The sequence below is a fragment of the Eleginops maclovinus genome, chromosome 4, assembly GCF_036324505.1.
Source record: "Eleginops maclovinus isolate JMC-PN-2008 ecotype Puerto Natales chromosome 4, JC_Emac_rtc_rv5, whole genome shotgun sequence".
NCBI lineage: Eukaryota > Metazoa > Chordata > Actinopteri > Perciformes > Eleginopidae > Eleginops > Eleginops maclovinus.
In genome coordinates, this window is record NC_086352.1 from 23,127,503 (window position 1) to 23,148,883 (window position 21,381).

Below are 21,381 nucleotides of genomic sequence, written 5' to 3' on the forward strand. Positions count from 1 at the left end.
CTATTATGCAAAATGCACTTGTTGATGTCTTCTATACATAAATATGTGTCCCCGGTGTGTAAGTACAGTCACAAAGTGTCAGAAAATACAACCCTCCATCTTTTCCTCCTTACCCACATCTCTAAAAACGGGGGTACATACGAGCTGATCCAGATTTGCTTCGGTTGTGACGTCATTACCGAAATGTGGGCTGGCTTTACATTGAACTCCTGGCAACGTCCCGCCCATGTGACACGTCCCAACCTATAGTCCGCAATCAGTGTTGGGGAGTAACGGAATACATGTACCGGCGTTACGTATTTAGACTACAAATTATTATTACGTTATAGTCAGGGTGCGATTTGTAGGGGGGGATGGTGAGGATTTCCCCCCCTCTGGTTTTCCTATCCCTACCTCTGCTAAATTATTTTTATCTCCGGTGGTGACAAGGATTTCCCCCCCTTGATAGCGATGAATGCAACTTAACTGCTAGCCAACTTAAACTCTTGAAATCTAACGATCTTCAGTGTCTTTACATCAGAGTAGGCTATTCAGCAGCCTTCTGGCAGACGGTGCATATTTCTGAACGTCATCGAACACAAAAACATTGTAACATTTTTGTGCGGGAACTTCGCAGGAAAAACAGCGCTGAACCAAACATGAAACGCGTTCAGAGCAGCATATCATCTTACTTTACAGGACCCATTTGCAGAATTGTGGATAGAAGAGGGCCGAAATGCTGCAGACAATGCCCCGATAGGAAAAACGAAAAGGCCACCACAAATTTGTCACCAGAGCCGACTGTTTACTTTGTCTAGTTTTCCAGACCTGTCCCTGAGTGTTGACAGCACGTTGTGCTATTTAGTGAATTATTTTGAGTGTTTGATTTAAGTTAATTGGAGGGTCTTTTCATGGAGAGCATTGATGCTGTTCTATGGTGCTTTCTGCCTGTTAGTGCGTACGCATGTTTTTGTGACGTTGAATAGAAATCCATGTATGGGTTATTAAAAGTTTTGCCATGTTGTGATGGGGACTAATCCACGGACCCGAAAAAAGGGCCTGTCTACTTTTTGCGTTTTTTTCTCCCTAGTTATGCAAGTTAAAAGTCCAATGTTCTTGTCTATGAATAAATTAAAAAAAACATCCCCCCTTCTGTTTTTTTGTCAAATCGCACCCTGGTTATAGTTACAATTTAAATAGATGGTATTCAGAATACAGTTACATTGTTGAAATCAATGGATTGCATGACGGTACTTCTCTGTTTCATGAGTTTATTCACTCTCTAAATAAATTGAGGCAACCTAATGCATTTCCCAGAAGCCCCAACATGAAAACGAATGAAAATGAACTATTTGAATTGTGTGATCAGTTGCCCACAATGGAGTCGGAAGAGGAGCAGCTAGAGGTAGAGATCGAGCCGGAGACAGCACAACAGAGCCTGGGCAGGAATACATTTCTATCTTGGAAATACAAACAGCATTTCACATTAAAGAAAGAGAAGAGAGAACCAAATATAACAGTGCAACCTCTGCTTGCCATCAACCAACCTCCTTTCCGCGTCCAAAGACTCCACCTCCAACCTGAAGAAGCGTCGTAAAGTTTTTTTTTGCTATTTTGTAGTTGTATCAGTATCTGTATCCTATGTGCTGATTTACTAGCCCCGGAGCCATTGAAAGACTCTGACTAGCCCTGTTTGACCTGCTAGCTAACGTTAGCTTAAATTAGCTTCAGCGCTTCAATGTGCACACAAACCCCTCAATCCCCTCATTTTTAAATCCAAAGGGGTTTTATAAAATACCATGGTTCAAACATATACTTACACACAGGTGTCATCAGAGAGAGAGCATCTCATGCGCACAGACACCCACCCTCCTTAAATTGATGTTTTTTAATTCCTAAGGTGATAATAATGACCCTACAGAGAGTTGCATCAGGCCATTATAGTACTAATAGGCCCTTGTATCTTCACACTGTCTGTTGGTGTGTATGCAAACAGCCCTTGTGTGTTTGAGTGAGTTCAAGGTTCCTGTGGGAGCTCCCTGTACGTGCCTGCTCAATGCCATAGCCAGGATGGATGGCAGCTCAATTGAATAAAGGGGCTCACCGCTGCACAATACAGCTAACGTGCTGAATTCACAATGAGGACGGGATTTACACCCCCTGTCTGTGTGTCTGAATTAGCATTTCTAACCCCCTTTCCTCTGCGTGTGTATGTGTGTTTGTGAGTGCATGTGCTTTTATCTCCAACTGGGACCTCTCCATAAATGCTACAGGCAATAAATCCCAAAACCCCAGAGGGAAATACTGGTCTTGTTAAAGGGTAGTGTCCATGGACCGCAGCCCAGAGAGGTTGCAACAAAAAAAAAAAAAAGAAAGGAAAGATGGCTTTGTCAGAGATATCAGCTTCATGCTACTTTTATAAAACTGAGTTGCTGTGGGTGTGGCAGGATGGATATCCCTATACAGAAGCTTAGTGGGAAATGGCAGGAACAGGGGAACATCGAAAGCAAGAAGAGGTGGCTAATTTAAGACATTGACAAGTAAGGTTGCAGTCAGTAATTTTTCAGGAGCATAAAAAGCAAGGTGATTCTGCCAACCTGTCAAGGACTTTGCAAGAGCACAAGAGGGCTAGTATCCAACCAGTTTGCAAAATCCACCCATGCATGCTCCATATTCATTACATGGGTGTTCGAGCCGAGCGGCAGTCACAGCTGACGTCTTTGTTTGAAAGATTCTGTCACATGGTGCTAAAATTTGCTCCAAACTTGAGAGAAGATTGTTCTGAAAGAGCTTCCACATCAGCGGTTTGAAAACAACAAGACTCAGATAATTCCACACCTGCCTTCATTATGCTGGCAATTTCCATTGCTTCCTCACAATCTTTACAACAATAACCCCACAAAAGGCTAATTGCATGCTGCGAAAGCCTCCGCTACTCTAAAGATTTTGATGTATGTCTCAGAAGGCAGGATACTCAATTTGACTTCATGGAACAAAGTTATAAAGAAAACAATCACAATGTTTAAATAAAGTTTGGAAAATAGGGAGTGTATCTTATCAGACTGAACTGACATCTCTCACCATTATTCTAAGTTACAAACAGTGATGAGAGAATGAGGACATGAATTTGTCTCAGTTTGTTCCTGGTGTAAATGGAGCACAAATTCCTTATCTCTTCAAAACACTAAAACTCCCTGCCTGCTCTTGGAAAATATGCTTCATTATTGGACTCTGAATCAGTGTTTATGGAACGGGGAAACTTTAACAATATAGGCCATAATCAAAGTGTTGCTAAACACTCCAGCTCTTTGATAATGCAGCAACTTGGAATAGCTAGTGAGTGTATCTATGTTTGTACGCACACATGGTGGAAATGGAAAAGTACTGACTGACTGAACAAGAGGTTCAAAAGCAAGTTGGTTAAATGTATCTGCACAGAGCCTATCCAAGGAATCTCTCCAAACAAAAAAATGGAGCACCAACACACACAAACATACACACGCAGACACTGTCACACACCCGCACGTACTTACACAGTGTACACTGCAAAGCAAATCAAGCGCTCTGAATCTGAGCCTCCAGTCTCCCTTTTCATCTCTTCGCCACTCTCCTTCTCTTTTTCCCTCTCTGTCTCTTTCTCTACATTTGTGTCAGTGGAGGCTGTTACGTCTCAATCAGGCTCACAAAGACGGACAGGAGCACCTACTCTTTGTCTGCCGTCACCCTCGCTCAGAAGTAAGTCACCTTTCTTTCTTCTCCTTTCCCTCTCTCTCTTGAGTGTGCATTTGCCTCTGATAAAACTGAAGAGGTGAGACTGGGATGTCACTCTGTGCCGCACTGTTTGTCACTTTTTCCTTTTCCTATATTCCTCTCTGTCCTCTTTACTCCTCATTCTCTGCTATCTTGTATGACTGTAGCTCGTGCACAGACTGATGAACAACCAATCTATATTCTGTGGAGATTACAGGGGCTTTGCGCAAGTGATGGCAGGGAGACAGTCATGTGAAATGCAAACAGGAAGACATTGATTAGAATTCTAAACTCTGATTTGCCTGCATGTACTGTATGTGTGCATGTCAGTTTTTCCAGCTTTCTGCCTGTTGACTTTTGATCACTTACTTTTTGCCGACTTTAAATGTGTTTCATGACTTCAACTCATTATAAGTTGTGGCACATTGTGATTCCGAACAAGTAACAGATAGGATTTGTTCGCCTTAAAATCCATGCAGAAACAGGAAGCCACATTTACATCCCCTTTACAAGTCTATCTTATTTTATCAATAGTGTCATACGGACATGTGCATGTTTTTGTCATTCTTGTTTCTTTCCTATAAGCTTTGTCTTAATGGCTTAGTGTATTGCTTGATGCAAGGACAACCTAATCAGGTCGCAATTGGCAGTGCCGCAGGACTACAGGTTTTGCATCTCGTTGCTTATTTCATTGACTTATGGTCGTGATGGCTTGGCAGCCTATCAATGCAGAGTAATTACAATAGGCCACTGTGAGGTTAAATAATTGATGTGCTTTTTGGAGCTGATGTATGCTGAAAAACCTATCTGCCTAGAGTCCCGTCAGTAGTTTATCATTAGGTGAGAGAGGGGATAGTGTAGCCTGACTGCCAATGCTTAGTGCTGTAATAATGATGCCGGTCCAGGCCCGTCAGCACCAGAAACCCTGGGAGTTAGCTCCCAGGCTGGTTGCAGCTCAGCCCTAGATCGATACTTGGAAGAGGAATGGTTCTAAGCAAAAGACACCCCTAAACTTTAAGACTGTCGATCAGCTTCCTGTTAGCAGTTTCAGCCATGCATGACGGCTCACACTGCTCCTTTGCATACTGTTGGATCAGAAACAAGGTGTATTTTGAGAAAGGTGACTAAATATTCAAAATAAAATGTACAAGTGGATCCTTTAACCAACCATTCAAACCAAAGCAGCACTCAAAAAAGAAACAAGGCGTTGTCTCTGCATTTTATTTCAGGTACTGGGAAGACGAGGAAGTATGATTGAAAGACACATCATTACGTTTGAAGGCTTTACAGAAAATAGCACAGTAGTGTAAAACTGTGAAATGGGATTTTACAAATTTCTAAAGTGGAAGGGCAGCTACTATTTCATTCTCAGTCACAACTATTACCTTTTGCCAGATAACTCTGCTTTTTATTAAAGCCATTTTGCATTGTGCCTACACACTGGTATACTTTAAATAAACTGGGATGTGTCTTTATGCAGTGCTAATGTGGGACTCCTAGCTGGGACTGCTTGGGCTTTTAGACATGATCTGTGAACCGACTGATTTGCCACTTGTCAGACTTTTTCACAATTTTGTGATTTGTAAGATTTCTCTCAATGACTCTCCAGTCATTGAGTGGCAGACAGACAAACAGAGGATTTTCTTTCTTTTTTAATGAGGCACATAATCTCTTTTTTGCTTAGTTGTCAAGACTTGGCTCAAATTTAGTCAGTCTGCTGCTCTCGGCGTCTCCCTCCCCTTCCCTTACTCCATCTCACTGCAATGCCTGCGAGCCGTTGAACCTAACTCCACCATGACTCACACAGCATCCATTATGTATAGGCCCAAAATTGAAGAATAACAGGCTTGGGCAAACATCTAAAACATAAATAAAGTACAACAAATTCAGGAAGAAAGAGAGCAGCATTGGTTGAATCTATATTTGGCGACAAACAAATAAAAAGTGCCAAGACTACAGACTTCTTTGAATGGCCACTAGAGGCTGACTCCAAAATGAAGCAATTTCCATAGACCCCAGTATTGAAATTCAGAAATAAATATGTTTATAGCATTGTACAAAACTGATTTTGATCTCTATATCTAATTCCCTCCTTAGAAACAACTGTATATTAGTTTACATACCTTATCCTTTAAACTATAATTTGGCTTGAAGCCCCAAGGGCTCTTTGAGTGACGGCAACGGGCTCAGGTCGCAACCCGCTTGCTTTCTGATGCGCAGTGTCAACCTGGCTTTATATTTGCTATGGCATCACTTTCAAGACGTTGACAGCCAGAGCTGCCTACTTTAAACATCAACACGGCTCTTAAGTAATCCATGGGAGAAAACACTGCGAATCCGTCTATATCTTATACTGCCTGTCATCTGAATGTATATACCTTTCCCGTCACATAACATAATTGCTGGGATTTTTTGACTGCAATTAAAATGTAGTTAGGACACACAATGGACTTGAAATATTCAAGAAACTACAGAGATGACTTTGTAAGACAAACATAAAAAACCCCCACCCTTCAAAGCACTCACACAAAATAAGAGATCAATAAATAATTACCGAGACGTGCAAAGAAAGACAAAGTATGACTGACACATTCAAAGACCTCTTAACAGAAACCAAAGAAATGTGTTGCCAATGTTGCGACAAAATATCTTTATCCACAATATTTCCCTTGGTATTCAATTAATCATTTAGGCTTTTATTGCTTCTGCATTTTAAGTCATAGAAAGACACCTGTAACTTCGAGCAATGTTTCAGAACATGTTGTTCTTTTTTCAACAAGTGAAAACAACCTATCCTTGATGTCTTCTTCTGGGGTTAGCTATGGATGACTGACTGTAGTATTCCTTCTTCTCACTAAACCATACAGGAAAGTTACAGAGATGCTCTAATTTCATAAACTGTGCATTTATTTCCTGGCTCACTCAGCCTATAGCAGCTTTTCTTCTACAGTGATCTCTAATGTGCCTCTTCACATTTGGCTTTCATTTTATGCAAAAAGAACCCACAACCACATGGTCCTTCCTCCCACAACCAGAGATGCCGCTTAAATAGGCTATAGGACACCAAGCCAAAAGTGGCCTCTTTTGGCTGAAAAAGGCTGTGCATATTCATGAAAATAAAACATTTGAATGAATTTACAATGCAAATTATAAACAAGCACAACTTTTGAGACGAAAGCTCATTTACTATATGGCAGAATTCTCCTGATTATCTTCCTTTCCGCCATATCAAGCTGAACTGTTTTTTCTCCAAAATACATTAACCGAGGTCTCTGGCTGACAACAAGGTCTTCTTCAACAAGGCAATTTCTAGCTATACAAAGAAAAATGTTTTTGTATCTCTCCCGTTCTCATCAACACAAAGACGAGGTTATGAGGACTCTGCTGCTTCATCTTTCATCTACTTAAAAGTCTGATACAAGGCTTTTTCTCTTCAAGGAGAATAACATTCTCTTAATACATTTTCTAATACATTCTTTTGAAAAAAATCCCTGTACCAATCTGATATAGTCTCTCATTTTGGCAGGTCTTCACAGAGCTGTGAGTACAAATGTAGTTCCTTTGCCTGAGGCAACTGCTGGAGGGCAGGCATGCAAACAAGATATTAAGATAATAAATACGAGCATGCACATACACAGCTTAATGGAATAATGTAACAATATGGAGAAAACAAATAATGAGTTCATGCATGTCTCTTGCAGATTGAAATGTGGCAGAGGATTCAATCTTCCCTTGTCAGCTGTACATTAAAGGTTGTGACACAACCAACTGACCTTAAAGAAGTAGCATCCAAAAAGGCTGAATAACATAAAGTGATTATCTTGAGCCAATTGCTCTACTTAAATGTCATTTTAAGCACAGTATTGGCCAAGGTGAAAGGTAATAAGTACTAAGTTGTAATTCTTAATACTCATAAGAAAGCCAAACTGTGGCATTGTATCACTGTGAATCTGAGCAGGCTCAGAATACTGGCACTATGAAGCTTTAGCACTGTGACCCTTCAACTGTTGAAGAAGAAAATAACCGATGAACAGAACAAATACAGCAAAAATGTTTACCAAATAAGTAATATTGGTGATTTTCTAAGTAAGTCACAAGACGGTATCTCTCACAACTCTCATCTTCTATTCACCGTGCTGAGTCAGCCAAGCAGTTGCTTATGAAAGCAATAAGACAACCCCTGCTTACAGAGCTGGACTCAACTCAACTGCTGGCATGATGTTACAATGCTTTAAGATATATTTGGGAACACATCACCACTTTTTGTCTCCACCAAGCTGTTTTTCAAGGACTCTTGACTTGTAATAAAGGTGTCTGGTCTTATATTTAACTCCCTGTTTCTCATTATATACAATTTCTGCCTGAACATTAGCTATTTATTGCAAAAACCAGAATGTGTGTGAATCACGAAGAGACAGGTGAGGACTCCCTCCCCCTCCTCTATAGGTTTTATTACATCTTTATTCCATTTATAGCAGCCTAATGCAGCATGGACGCTTTTTCTTTCTTCTGCAATAGGAAAAGTCATACAAAAGCAGGAAAAAAAGTCAATACTGTGGAGGGTTTGGGAATAGGGCTCATGTAATTAATGTCTTTGCATGAGGTAGTTTGCCAGCAATAGATATTCTTTAACAACCACGCATTATGAAATATATAATGGAGATGGTGAAGCCTCACAGTCTGCCATTCTTTCAACCCAAAGTTTGGAGGAATACATTTAAATTATCTTATTTAATATGTTTTTCCTCATAAAACATTCATAACTAAAACACTGTATATGTGACACACCTCAAAGACATTAGTAGCATCAGCAACCTGTTTTAGCAATGATAAACTTTCTGTTGATTTAAAGGTTGATTTTAATTAAATCACAAACAACATCAATTTAAAGCTGCTATCAACACTCTTTGGATGTACATTAAACACATTTTTATAAAGAACTTTTTTATTTTACAAGATATACAAAGACAAAATATATCCCTTGTGATAGTTTGAATGCTATTAAAGAATGACATATGTAGATCAAATATTAACAGTTTGAATTAGAAAAATTCTAATATGAGAAACTGATTAAATGTCATTGGTTATAATACTATGTTATAGTGTTATTTATAGTTTAATCAATTTGAGTAAAATGTTATCATAATCAAAACAAATGAATATAAATTGTGGTTTTATGATGTAGGAAGTTTTAAGAAAACCATTAAATTGACCTCATTCTTAACGATTTTTAATGATTGTCTTTCTATTTTTACTGTACATTTTAATGCATTCAGTCCATAAAATCTAAGACAGACTTTAAAACATTGCTGTTAAAAAAGAAGATTGATAATGACTGTCTTATTCATATGTTTCAAGCAAAAGTTTAGGATTTACGTTTAAGGATTTGAATGGTCTTTGTGTTTAAGACATTAAAATTCACTTTACATTTCAAAGCATTTCCGAGACATTGTAGCGAGACTAGCTGTACAAATATTTCAGGGCACAGACAACCTAATCACATTATGCATCATATCATGAGATGATTGAAGTCTCCCATACTATATTGGGAGCAATTCAGTAGTAAATCTAATCTATGTTTACATTCAGAGCACTCAACTGTGTGTGTGTGTGTGTGTGTGTGTGTGTGTGTGTGTGTGTGTGTGTGTGTGTGTGTGTGTGTGTGTGTGTGTGTGTGTGTGTGTGTGTGTGTGTGTCAATGGCGTCTGAGCAGCAGGGCTGGTTGATAAGCTGCCCAGTAGGGAGCAGGAGACACGGGCGGCCCTGAGGTGGCTGGAGACAGTGAGGACAGCGGAGGGAAAGTTGAAGTGACTCTGCCAGGGGCGGAAGCCTGCAGAGCGGTGCTACATCTTATCTCCTGCTGCCTCTCAGTAGACCTTTAGCTCTGATCCAGATGCAGGTCATTTACAGCACTGAGGGCAACTCTTAATCGAAGCAACTGGCCTCCACCATAATTCCCTGTAACCTCAGAGATGCTGAGTAATAAGAGGAGAAATTTCAGCAGTGGCTGTGTAGCTCAATAGTTAGAACCACAGAAACACATGTTTCAGTGTGTTTCTGTATATCAGGCTTTTACTAACCATCTAAACAAGCATGGCGGTCTACACACTACAATCTGTTGTATTTTCAGACACTGTGTTGGTATGAATGTGAGTTTGTTATACTGTTTCTCTAATGGACTGGAATCTATCCAGATGTGTTCATGCTCTTTATTTAATGGAAGTTGGGAAATATTGCAGCCCTAGATTGTCTTTATTAATATTCTGTCCTGAAATTATTAAGAAGCATTCAAGATAGCTTTAACTAAAAAAGGAAGTGAATTAAGTAGGGATATGACATCTTGTTCAAGGACACTTTAGCTGAGGCAGCTCCCTGCAGTCCTGCCCACCAATGTGTCCCTGAGCAGTGTGCCTGTGTGTTTCTACACACACATGCATGTGAACTTACTATTGCAAAGAAGATTGGAGTTCTGCTGTTTATTCAATATTGCCAAGAATACCACTGCTTTAAGCCACCTGGGTAAACAGGTTATTGCCATATCAATCATTTACAGCGACGTCTAATGGACGAAACCACAGACAATATTGACCAACAGACTGACAGAGATTAATGCCGCTGCACATAAACAGGCCTCCGCCACCTATCTCCCTCTCCAGTCTCCATCTATTTCTTTTCTCCTATATTCTCCCAATCATCTGTTTTCTTCTCCATTCTTTCAATCATCTGTTTTCTTTTCTGTTCCTTTCATTTCCTACTTTCAGTTTTATTATTTTTGTTATCTGTTTTTTTTTTCCAACCAAGAATAAGAACAAATCCCCTTTTGTTGGCTGTGACTCCAGTCTGACCTTTGAAACTATAGAAAGTTAGATAAAATTAAGCATTAAAGTTATATCAATAGGAACAAATAAGGACTTAAATTACTAATCACTCCTGTTAAAACCAGCTTCTTTTTTTAACATGCTATTGTATTAAAGTATAAAGGCACAATTGCCTCGGGTCACAATTGATTGACATTTTAAACTCAGGATGTGGACTTACACTAACAAATATACTACAATTGGTTCAGCCTCATGTTCAATCAAACTCACATTTATGTTTGCACAGAGGTATGTGCGTCTGGATACAACTCTGAGAAAAACAAACCTGACTTTTCAGACAAGAAAATGACATCAGTGCATCAAGTCAACACACCTAATTGACATTGGATCCACTGTAAGTGAAAAGCTTGATGCATCAGTCATGCAGTAGACCAGTATCACACATGCACCTTCAGCAATTTGTGATGGAAAAAGTGTCATCTTTTGAATGATTGAACAAAAAAAACCCTTCACTTGTGTTGTTGAGTCTACTCCAGGCATTGAAAGTGCATAGACTCATAACCACAAAGTCTGCTTGTGGTCTGGTGATGCTCAACAAGAGTTCCTGGGAGTCATTTCAAGAATATCATTGACCATTGCTCTCTTTCTCAGAAACCTTCCTACATAGACGTGTTTTTAAAGTAGGAAAAACATGGTGTCTGTTTTGGGAACATTGACTAGGAAGACTTATTCTTAATTTTATGTTTCCAATATGTCGTTGAAGAACGGCCTAGGAAACAGCATTTTAGTGAAGCGATGAGTCATACCATCCAAGCCGTTCCCATTATGTGATGGCGACAGGCTGGCAGGTTCAATTATTTCTCAATGGCTATTCTTACACTGGCTGATTTTAAGAGGCGAGTAATCAAATAAAAAAAAGAATACTGTATATTTTAATTCTCTACCTTTCCAGGTGCCTTTCATGTACAAGCATATATATGACACACTGTACTTGGTCACCAATTTACATTAATTGGTTTCTGAATTGCAATTTTAATTGATGTTGGTTCTTCTTTTATCTTCTCTCATCACAGAGCTAGTTTATGATATTTACTGATTCATGGATGATTCCAAGTCAAATATTTATTTGTGGCTGACTGCATTTCCTACTAAGGGATTTATCTATAGCACAGTTTTATTTTTCCCTGTAAAGGTGAATTTGTTGAGCAAGAAGAAAAGGGAGGAGATGTTTTAATGATAACTTTATATCCCGGTGGCGGAAGAGCCAGATGAGTAAATCATGTGAAACCAAGTGTTAAATGCATGAGAGTAGACCTGATATATTATTGATGACCCATGGCATTGCATGACCACCCGTATAAACAAACCCACACTAACACACACACACACACACACACACACTATACACTTAGTCACACACATTCAAGTACACACTTAATAAAAAATGTCCACAGTCCGGCCTACTGTATATGTGGCATCTGGCCAGCAAAGGCTCTTTATTGTCTTTGTCTGTCAGGCAGCATTCACAAAGCTATATGGCCTTGTAGTATATGAGCCTTTGAAGCCGCAAAGGATGTATTATTAGTATGTTTTGATCAAAATGCTTTAAAACTCTAGAATTCATGCTTTCTGGAATATGATCTTGTTAAGAAAAACGGTAACTAATAAGGCATCTTTAAAAGGAACATTCATCTCAAATAGTTCAGCTCTCCCCATTACTGTTTACTGTAGCAAAGTTTAATTAAATTAATTTGAACACGGGCTTATTGCCCTTCAATTTCGTGCAACAGCAGAAAGCTGAAAAAATTCCAATTATTTCTCATTAAACCTCGACTCACCTCCGTTGAGTGACTCCTTGCTAATTGGAATGTGAAATTAGCATATTTTCATGAAATAGCTGAAGGGATCGGGAAAAAAGACACAGAAAACTATGATAGGAATGGCACATCCTGCCATCAATCAAAGGGGGAGGCAATGACAGAGCAGAAGAGTGCTCAGGGATATTTTTAACCTCTATTTACCCTGCTTTGAGTGGCTGTTTTTTTTCACCACTATAACCGTGCATCGTCACACAGATTCAGCTGGTAGGATACCCATAAGCTTTGACTGTAACCGTTCATAAAATTTCACAGTTGTGGTTATACTGTATATCATGCTCAAGGGCAACTCATACCCAATAACAGGACAGTATGAAACAGAAGCATTTACCCCTCTCCCCATTCACTGTCACCACTGACTTCCACTGCTGGCCTGAGGAGCTTGTGGACAACCATGCATCACCTCAAATACACATGCCAGCCATGTTTTTTCATCTGTCAGTGAGAAGATTCATTGTGAGTGTGTATGGCTGTGTAAACAATAAAAGTAGAACTGTGTTCATATGAAAAGGCCTGTGTTGGTATGACAAGACACTGAGGCAGGATTTTACAAGTTACCATGATTTCAATTAAACATGGAGATTCTCACTATCTATCTCAAAAGTCAATACTAGTTAGGCGAAAAAGTCACAATCCCTCACCAGCGTCCCACGAACAATGTCCTTAAACCCTAAACAAGGTTATGATCCTCAATCCATGCAGTAGTGGATACATTTGGGTGGTGGTCTATCACCACACTGTAGGATGAGAATGGAAGAACATATGTAGACGAAAGAGCACAGGTTAGTCAAAGAGGTGAAGAAAACCCTTTGTGGTTTGGGTTAATCTCCAGCCTCCAAGACCTCATCATAGTAAGGTTCTGATTGTTGCTCTTGGCCATGTAGTGCCCTTAGAAACTATTTTTAAATTCTACCTCCATCATTTCTTTGAGGCTGCAAGTCTGTGGGCTTTGTTGTCTCCAAGACGATCTTTATTGTTCAATTATAGTGTAATGCAATGTGTATCATCCAATCTGTGATGTTAAATGCATTCCAAGATAAAAGATAAGATAAGATAAGGATATTGACCTTTATTTAACCACGTAGGGAAATTCAGGAGTTTAAAAAAGCAACAGAGTGAGATAACGACAACTTCATTTTGCGGTCGAAAAAGTAGTTCAGAGTTTTTATAAAAATGCCTTTAAGACTACTACTGTCAACCCAATATATTTATATTTTGCTACCCTCGGCCACCCTCCCAGAGACACACATACAAATACACATACACGGACACACACAAAAGGTAGAAAAAACAAGAGAAGGCTGAGAAGAAGACAAAGGGAAGAGTTCAATGATAACAAATGAGTGGAGTTTGCTCTGTGGCAGAACAGTGGTTCCCTCTGATTATCTCTAATTAACCTCTGTGGAATTCAACCAGCAAGCAAAGAGGGATTAACACAGAGAGGCATGATCTCTCAGTGTGTGTGTGTGTGTGTGTGTGTGTGTGTGTGTGTGTGTGTGTGTGTGTGTGTGTGTGTGTGTGTGTGTATGTGTGTGTGTGCAATTCGTAGGGATACAAGAACATTTTTTGACCACCAAACTTTGCATGAAAGACACACATCAGGTTCACATGCTGTTTTCCCTACCCACATCACAGGAGACCTCAGAAATTACTTATATAAACTCAAAATTAACAGCATATACTTATTTTTATTATCTACAAATCAACTGCATTTACACATAGGCTTCCTCATACCTCAGAGTCAGACTCTACACCCAACCACTGCATGCCTAACCCCAAGTTAACCTCATCTAAAAATGTACTTTTACCCAAAAACAAGTAATGGCCCTACTCACATTGTTTACCTTTCGAGGATCTGCTTTATCTCCCTGCATAGCAAGCCCAAGATACGACTGTGTGAAAGTCATGTTCCTCACACACACACACACACACACACACACACACACACACACACACACACACACACACACACACACACACACACACACACACACACACACACACACACACACACACACACACACACACACACACACACACAAACACACACACAGTCTTAACACCCCATAATAACATTAACCTTCTCTAAACTGAACATGTCTCTGATAAGGAAAGTCTTCAGATGCCAAGACAATTAGCTCCACAAGTGAAATTAAAAAGAGGTTGAATGAGTCAAGACTAACTTAATGTCCATCATGGCAAAGAGGCCAGAGAATTGTACAGCTTGAAATATTTTTTTTATGTAAGTTTCTGTCTCGCAGAGATTACACTTCAAACCACATACATATATTTGAAACCATGCTCCTAAGCCCATTGCACAAAGTATAAGCAGCAGCTCTTAAAGTTAATGCACCATATGACCAGGCTGCTCTTTGAGGTCTGAATAGCCTGATCTAACTTCCCCATCACTCAGGGAATTTCTATTAACATCAAGTCAAACAGACAAAGATAGGTGCTCTGTCTATTACAGCAGCTGTACTGCAGTTTAGTGATGAAATTTCATCATGGTGAGACGTGTGCAAAGCCATATTGTGAGCTACCATGATATGAAAACGTGCATTTGTGCAAGTGACTTTCATGTGACAGGAATTGCACCAGGGTTAGACATTTGGAGTTGTGTTTTGTTCTCAGTACGCTTAATTGTGTTTTGTGGTTGCAATTATTCACACTGTTTGAAAAGCGTTTTTTATCGACTGTTTTATACATTGACTGCTGACTCCTTAGTCCTCTTAATGGGCCATGAGGAGCAGCAAGTGATTAACTGTTTTCACTAGGGATTAGCAATGTTTCCTCTCCAGATTTGCTTGCTTAGGTAAGACATTTTCTCCATTAATAGCAATGCATTTGATCACTCAATGGGCTAATGCTTAGTGTTTATGGATAGCTAGTGTGTGTGGTTGAGCAGTACTGTTGCCTGGGGGCAGTACATACACAGTGTAGGTTACACACTGCATGGAGCTAGAAAACAACACCCTCAGAATGTAATGTAATACATTTATTTATTCAGTGCCTTTTCATCGCGAGATCATTCTTGCGTTTATTCAAATGGAATTGACACATAACATGTTTCAAGTCTTACTAATGGCCGTGCGATGCAGCTGAGCCTGCATGGAGCCATTGTAGACAGCTGCATTCATTCAAATGACAGCATATCTCTATCATGCCACATGCAAAATGTGAAAAATGTGTCTGATTGCCTTGCGTCGACATTGGGGTGTGGACAATTGTGGTTTTATTCATTCAATCAAACATTACAGCAGTGGTTTAAAGTGTGAAAAGCTTCTACACCTCTTTATCCAACCAGTTCACTCGTGGCTGCAATTTCCATCTCTCCCTTGCAGTACTTTGAACACTTGTAGCACCTGTAACTGCTTCACAAAAAGCCTGTCAGAGGTTTGCCAAAGTAAAGCTTTCAATAAGATGCAATTTCCGAAACAGTGAGGCTCTGCTCTGCTTTATGAAATTTGCAAAAGCAGAACAAAGCAGTGAAAGAAAACTGAACATATACTGTATTGTGACAAACATGCTACACCATTCCTGAGGCAACCGAATGCAGCCAAGAAAAATGTGTCTCTCAGCTCAGTTACATTGACAAGGCTCAGTTGATCTTGGGAACCTTCATGGTCAAACTGTGGGTCTGATTTAATAACACATTTTATTTGAAGGCGCCTTTCTCAGCACTCAAGGACACCGTTTTGATTTAGTTTTGGTTAACAATTACAAGTACAACTGAGATAGGGTTGGACAAATGGTGATGATCGTAAAGCACACATTTGGGAAGGAGAAAAGCAGATGAGTGGAAAGAAAAGCAAAAGGAGGCAGAAAAGAAGAAAGAGTACTTAATTGTCCATTACAACAGAGATACAATGGGGACATATTTGTCCAAATGGGTATTTGTGTCCCATATCAATGACTCCACATACCCCAACACACACAAAAGCATACATATAAACATTTCATCATCAGTAGGAGATTGGGGACTGAAATGTATTACAGATAGGGTGTTGTGACAGAATGAGGACCAAGCTGCAAGAGAAATGAGCAAGACAGATTTCTACATCCCACTTCCTTCTCCTCACCAACACTAATTATACTGACCCTCAGCATGTACTCACACACATAAATACAAGTCTGTGTTTGCCAGATCCCCAGTGCAGAGCATGGTGTGTTTGAACAAGACAGCCTGCTAAAGTGTCTGATTAGACCCCTGTTTGAACAGGAAGGGACAGAGACCTATCAGCGCTCGGCAGGGACCAGCCAATCGTTGCAACAGCTCATCTGCTGTGGGACTGCTGGCTCGTACACTTGCACCATGCCGACTCACACAAAGACGAACAGAGAGACACACTGACCGACACAGTGACATAGACATCTAGACAGAAAGGCAGGCAGACACACCCACATGCCCAGCAGGTTACTGCCCATAATGCATTTAGCTGTGAGAGAAGCACCTAAATTACATTGATTAGATTGACAGTGACCTTCCCACTGTGTAGCAGCTGGCAGGCAGGGACTTCTTTGCTCATTTTTCACTCATATAAGTATGGAACTGATGTATTGACTAGTTTATCAACACCAGCAATAGACACAAACTATTTTGATAACATGAATGATTAAAGTAATTTTTTATGGAAAAATGGCAGAAAATGCTGATTTCAGTCCAAAAGAATTCCTGCTTTTCTCAAATATTTTTAGATTGAAAACAACACGTGACATCTAAAGACGTCATATTGAACATTGAGAAACTTGGAGTGACATTATCACTATTATTTTCAAGAAAATAGGCGGCAGATTAATAATACTTTTCAGTTGCAGCCCTGTAGCAGACGAGTGATGCTAATCAATCTCAACTGATATCTTTGTTGTATTCTATGCCCATTGGAGCAATTCAGATGTAGAGGTATGAAATTGGATCCTAAAGCATGCAAACCACAGCTTGGGAATGCTTGTCTGCGTTAACAATAATAAAATCTTTCACTACAATTTACACCAGTTGTCAGAATTTTAGTGTCCATGGCAGCTTGGCTCCTGTCCCAGACATACAGTATGTTTGTTGTCATGGAGGCAGCAAGTAGAGCAGATGAAGCAACGGCTACTGCTGCCTGTGCCATTTGTGTCCCTTCACCTCTGCTGATTAATTAATTAGCATTCAGCTCACATGTACTGATATTTGAAAAAAACAGTACCACATAAAATAGTGTTGTCAGTGAAAAGATTGTAGATACAGTCACTATTAGGTGCTTTGTCTAATTAATTTATAAAGAAAAAAATAAAATGTACAAAAGCTGGGACCAAATATAATGCTTCCAAACGATAATGCCTTGACCATTAAAACAAGCTTTAGAACAACAGGGCCCACAGGTAAAAAACGGAATTATGGCAGGTAAGAAATGTATGTTCTGATGTAAACAAGTGGTATGCATGTATACATCGTTGTGAGGGTTGAACATGCAGTAACAGGAGGCAAATCAAAGCTTTTGATCAGTTGGCTTTTGTAGCACTTGCTCTCTCTTTGAGGTAATCTTGGTGTGTAGGAGCAGTAAAAGGTTGCCTATTGTCTGCATCTGCACTGGGATTTGGATTTGGATGTGGGGGGTTGCAATGACTTCTCCTTGACTGCTTCTTGTATCTCTGACAGTCGTCTAGACCAGCAGCTGAGTCTCTGTGTGTCCCTAAACTCCTTAGAGCAGGAGAGACAGACAGTATGTCTGTGTCAGCAGGCACTGCTCCACTCTCAGCTATGACCCTTCACATTTATTCGTCCCTAGACAGACCCTTTCTTGGCCCCTCACCATGGACTCGTACCTCTGTGCCCCGCTCACCTCTACAAACATCCCCCCATCCATACCCAGACGCCGCTCTGTCCACACTGCCTCGCTCTTTTATTTCCTGTCACAAAGTCTAACCGCCCTTCACTGTCAGCCATGCTTGTACCCTATTGTTTCCTGTTTTTCTTTCTGTTCAGCCCCTCTCCCTCCTTCACTCTCTTCAGTTAGCCCTAGCTACGTAATTAGGTGCCATTTGGTCGAATTGGAGCAGCAGCAGCAGCAGCAGCAGCAAATGCATGTTCCTTTCTCAGACTCTTTCAAACTTTATAAATGGCAAGTCACTCCAATTTGTGTGATTGTCAGTTGAATTGCATAAAATTGAAAATGCTAAGGTCATAAAACAAGCTGTCTTTCTTCTTTGTCTTTAAGGTAAATGATCATTATTAGCTCAGTGAAAGGGTGGAGAACTAAGGTAATGGCTGAGAGAAATCTTTTTGTTTTGCTCTTGTAAAAAACGGTCTGAATGGAGGAGGAAGGGAGACAGCGTGATGAGAACCAAATGTTTCTTAATAACAGATTGATGACTATCAGTAGGAAAATAATCACCACACTCAATTCAAGTCCTGCATTTACAGGTCATTTAAAGCTTTGTCTGATATGACTAATAGACAGCAGGCAATGGAGGGATACTAATTTGATTGAATAATGTGCATAATTGTGTTTTAATAAGAAAACTCAGCACTTACAGTTGTTGAGTGATTGCAGTCCCTTTTCTTTTGTTATGCACATATATTACCCATTGCCCCTAGAATCAGACATTTTGACAAGCACCTCTTGAAACATTTGTCTTAACAAAAGGCCACTTATCATGAGTGCATGCCTAAGCTTGACCTGGACTCTAGCAAGCTGCAGCAGGGAGGAAGTGACAGAGGAGACCAAGCAAGAAAATTCTCAGCCGACTTGACAAAACCTTGGAATGGACGCGATGACGCCTACTCTCACACATTCTAGTTTATATCTTAAAATCTCTGAGCACACAGTACATGTCTTCTTCTTATTCTGTAATAATTGTCTTTGAAAGAATTACTGATTTTTTTCACCTAAATAATGTTCTTTTACCAAATGACCTCCAGTGGTTTTGAGCATGCAGCATTTTTTGATTTTATAAGCCATTTATTAGCCATCTCTAAACATTGTGTCACCATTCCAGCACTATTGAGGTCATTGTATTGCTCCAAGAATACAAAATGAATAATTTAAAAATGTACCGCAATGTCTCTTCCCAGGAATAGTGTCCCTGTTTTTCTGGCAAATCCACACAACAGTCTTAAGTTTCCAGGGAGCTCTTCAGCTGAAAATACTCAAAATAAATCTTTGAAAGTGTGTTTGAAGGTTTTCCAGTGTACGTTTTATATTTTTTTCCAAATCTGCAAGAATCCTGACAAAGTTTAACTCACCTTCATTGTATGAGGTTGACTTACAATCTTACATTTGAATTTCTCAAAACCTGGAAAATACAACAAAAACTATCCACATGACAGACATCCCGAGAGGAAAATGTTTGCAATTTGTAACAACTTTCCATTTGAAGTTAAAAATCTTAGACGAATCAACCTGTTGATTAGGAACACATCTAAACTGTGTCACTAAGTTCACGCTACACAGAGTGATGCAACACCGCTCTGAGCAGTAAAAGGGACCACGTTAATCTGGCTTCTTGAAGAAAACAAAAGGATATGAACACAGAGTGTGATCTTTACACTCTCTCCCCCAATCGGCACCAGCCACAGGCCAACAGAGGAAGATATTGTGTGTCAGCCCCAGCTGCTCCGAGAACGGGAGACTCCTTTTTGTGTTTCTCCTTCATTTGATACTGGTTCCCACAAGCACTGCCTCACTCCTGTTACTGTGAGTCTCTTTACCCACAACACATACCCCACCCATGTCTTTCCCTAGAATACATTTCCTGAATTTCCCCAGCTTGCATGCCACTCCCACCCCCACCCTCCCTTCTGCATATACCCTGCATATGCCCTTTCCTTTCCCTCCCTGTGGTCATCTAAACTGCCCATGCAGAGGAGTTGGAAGCATCTCTATATTTACTCCATCTCCAACCCACTTCCATCCCAGCAGCCAGTGCTATGCATCTTTCATCTGTGAGGCCGGATGACCTATATTCTCAGTCTGGCCCCATGCAGCCATAGTTCACCACTGCTCCGCTCTATCCTGCACTTGCACTGGCCCCAGGCAGCAGCTGTGGGTGGGGCAGCCGGGCTGAATTAGAATGGGCACTGCAGGCACTGACGCCCATTCAAAGCAATCCATCTTGGCTTGTGTGGAGCACAGGGAATTTAAGAAATAAAGAGAAAAAACAAAACCATATTGCAGGGAGAAAAAGTTGAAGGAATAGGCCCTATACTGTTGGCATACTAAATACTTAAAATGTCTAGTGTTTGGAGAAGAGTAGAAACACAATGCTTCCCAATATATAGGTCAAATCACTTTTCCGCACATGACCCAGTTTACCTGTTTATAAATTGCTATTATTGCATGCTCTAATATGCTTCAACTAATGATCATTTGTTTTAAAATGTCTGCAGACTTATGAATACACAGGCAGAAGACATCAAACAGAGCATGAAGAGGATTCTGTAATGAAGCTAATTTGCTTATCAAGAATACACTCTTGATTCGTTGCTTATAGTACCCGAAAATTAAAGTTGTTTTTCTTGTTCATCATTGAGTTTCATCTAATGTAGGTCAGTAGGCTGAGATCGCTCTGCACTGCTGCTGAGATAATTCAGAGATAATACCCAATCATTGCCATCACTATTTGTTCTGAAATGGATGTGATGCTTATGATTTGTACAGAAAGGTACCACCCACACCCATCACATAGGCTAGGTGTATTATGAAATAGGAAATTCACTAAGTGAGGCTGGTGACATTTGGCCGAGTAAAAAAGTATCTATGTTATTAAATGAAAGAGAAGAAATACATTCCTTGCTTTTTATGTATTATTTCTTTCTAAACGTCTGTTGGCATGTTTCATTCTCGTGAATCTTAGTAACATCTCGAGATTATTTTTTTTAAATGATCATCAAATGTCAACTTGGATTCAAATATGAACCAATTACATTTTTGTAAAAAATGACTGGGACCTCCCAAACAAGTTTTGGCCATCATTTA